Consider the following 3,253-nt stretch of genomic DNA (forward strand, 5'->3'; position numbering starts at 1 on the left):
TCCCCCCCTGCCCAACCCCCAAGCTCTCCCCCCCCACCAATACTGTTAAAATGTCTGCCACTGCCCCCGCTGGGGCATCGGCAGTAGGAGACACCGGGGCGACTACTGCCGCTGCTACGTCCACCGCCCCCCCAGATTCTAGGAACCCCCCTCCCCAGTTGGCCGGAAAGGCCAGGGTGTGAAGAACGGAAAGGGCCCTGCTAAAACCACCAGGCCCTCCATGGCAGGGGCTGCCCCTACCGCTGTGGCCTCGTCATCGACCATGGCGTCCCTCCCTGCTGTTCCCTCCACCAGCTCTGCGAGCGTCCCTCCCCCGGCCCCCAGGACGTATGCCCGGACAGTGGCACCCCCCCGCTGCCTGCCGCCTCATCATCTCGCCCACCCACCGCCTCCGCTACCATCGATAGCGGCCGGGGCCCCTTTCCCACCATGACCAGGAAGCACGGCGTCCGTTGCCTCCTGGTCCTCACCTCGCCCCACGTGGAGACATACGTGCAGGCGTTGGCGAGGGTGGTAGGACCCACTGCTATCGTGACGGCCTCCAAAATGTACGGGAAGGTCGTCCTTTTCTTAGCATCGGAGGCTGCTGCCCAGGAGGGGGTGGAGAAGGGCCTGGCGGTGGGGGGGGGGGGGGGTGTTTGTCCCCATGGAGCCGCTAGAGGACCTGGGCGTCCGCCTGGTCCTGACCTCTGTCTCTCCTTTTCTACCCAATGCCGCCCTGTTACCCGCTCTCTCCATCCTGGGGAAACTTGTTTCTGTCATCAGCCCTCTCCCGTTGGGCTGCAAGGACCCCACCCTCCGTCACGTCCTCTCGTTCCGCTGGCAAGTGCAGCTTCTACCGCCGCCGCCAGCGCGTGACGGAGAGGCGCTTGAGGGGTCCTTCCTAGTCCCCTACCAGGGAGCCCGCTATCGGGTCTTTTACTCCATGGGAGAAGCCCGGTGCTACCTCTGCCGCTCAGCGGGGCATGGCCGAACGGACTGACCTTTGACCCAGCGGGGAGGGGCACCCGAGACCCCCGAGACCCGGCAGGACGTCGGCTTTGTTGTTGCCGACGCCCCTGGCTGCCCGGCACCTGAAACCACCTCTCCTCCTGCTCGATCCACCGCTGCTCCCATCCGGGCCCAAGAGACACCCCCCCTGCAATGCCCAGACGAGCAAAGGAGCCCCACCCTTGCTATCAACAATCCAGCAGAGCCTATGGAGGAGGGTGCAGCAAAGCTATTACCGGGTATAGGAGAGGGCCCACCCCAAGGAGAACCCCCCGCCCCTCATGCTGCCTCACCGCTACCCCCCTGAACACCTGAACCATCGCCTCCGCCCCCCGACACGACCCCTGATAACCAACCCCCAGACAATGCTATGGAGGGCTGGACCCTAGTCCAGGGGAAGCGAGGCAAGCGTAAGGCTCGAGCTCCGCGGCACCCATCTGATGCGGAGGCCCCCTGGAAGACCAGGAAGGGAGGCACTGATACTGAGCCTTCCGCTATGCCCACAAGTCAGATCCATCCGCCAGTGTCGAGAGGGGAAGACAGACTGGCATTGGAAGGTAGAGTCTCCCCTCCACGGGAGACCCTTCCCTCCGAGACCCCTGAGGAAGCCCCTTCTACCCGGATACCACCCGAACCCCCCGCGAACCCCATTGAGGCGGGCCCCAGAGGAGGGGCCCCCGGGGTAGCAGAAGACGACCTCTCCTCCATGTATGAGGAGATTGAGGCCCTAGGTTTGACCCCGGTCACCCAGGGAGAGGATGATCTACTGCCGGCTGGCCTCGATCTGGGCAACCTCACCCCAGTCCCCCTTTCCCCATGCTCCCTCCCCCTAACTGCCTTCCCGGGCGGGCACCCTACAGAAGGTGGTCCACCACCTGATGCCATGGCAGCCAAATCCACCACAGAGCCTGCGCCTAGCATCACTGGGAGCCCCCTCCCCCACCCCTCAACCCTCGAATCTGCTCAGGAGGCACCATTTTTCAGCTGCTTGCCTCCCGAAGCCCAGAGCCTTGCCTCTGCCCCCGCCCCCACCCCTGTCCCTGCCCAATCCACCTCCTCCTGCAATGCTATTGCCACCCCTGGGGTTATTTCTTTTCTGTTTTTTGCGGATTCCCCCCAGGGAGCAGCCTTTGCATTTTCCTGCCGCGACCCATTAGGAGCTGCAATTTTCCCTCCGCCATCCCCTTCTACCCCAAGGCGTGAGAGTGTCGAGGAAGCCCACCCGCTCTAGGCCACCAGGTAACTTAATGCCTCCTCTCTCTGAGCAGACTGTCTCCAGGGCAAGAAGCTTACACAGCTTCGACCTTCCTAGCTCTGACTTCGGAGAACTCAGCATCCCCTTCCACACTGTTCACTTCCTGCAGTGAGTCTGCCCAGGCGGGGCTCCTGGGGAAGCCAGAGGGCCCTGCACCCCAATTCCACAGTCAGACATGACTCTCAGCTGGCCGGTAACACAGAGGATTTATCAGACAACAGGAACACGGTCTAAAACAGAGCTTGTAGATATAAAGAACAGGACCCCTCAGTCAGGTCCATCTTCAGGGGTAGGGAGCCCAGACTCCAGTTCTGGGCCTCCCTCCGTTTCCCCAGACAGCTCTAAACTGCCACTTTCTAGTCCCTCCTCTAGCCTTTGTCTCTTTCCCGAGCCAGGAGGCCACCTGATCTCTTTGTTCTCCAACCCCTTCAGTTGGCACCTTGCAGGGGAGGGGCCCAGACCATCAGTTGCCAGGGGACAGGGTGTCGGCCATTCTCTGTGCAGACACCATCACGCTGGCCCTCTAGGGCTCTGCAACAATCACACACCTTTATCCCACCACCTAGATACTTAAGGAATGCAAAGGGGAAACTGAGGCACCCACAGAGTATTTTGAGACAACATTAAGAACATTCCCACTTCATCACACATGGCCTGCTGACAGCCACAAACACACCCAGCCAGCCTGCTCCCGGGCATGCCAAACACTCACTGAAGGCCACCCGCAGGCCAGCAGGCGGGGCGGCTGCTGATGCTCAGCCTCAGAATGTGGTAGGAAAGCAGGGCCAGCCCCTCTGGTGGGGCCTCTGACCGGTCCCATTTACGGTGCTCACTTTTGCAATGGGGCGGGAGATTTTTCCCCCAGAGGCTTTTCCCCAGCTGGTGAGAAGCAGAGAAACACCCAGGCTCCAAAGCTGCTATTTAGGCCCCCTCAAGCACAGGGACAGGAGCTCATTTGGAAGAGGGAAACTGCTCCACACACTAGCCCGGGCATCTGCTCATTTTTTT

This window comes from Eretmochelys imbricata, chromosome 28 (assembly GCF_965152235.1).
Source record: "Eretmochelys imbricata isolate rEreImb1 chromosome 28, rEreImb1.hap1, whole genome shotgun sequence".
NCBI classification, from domain to species: Eukaryota; Metazoa; Chordata; order Testudines; family Cheloniidae; genus Eretmochelys; species Eretmochelys imbricata.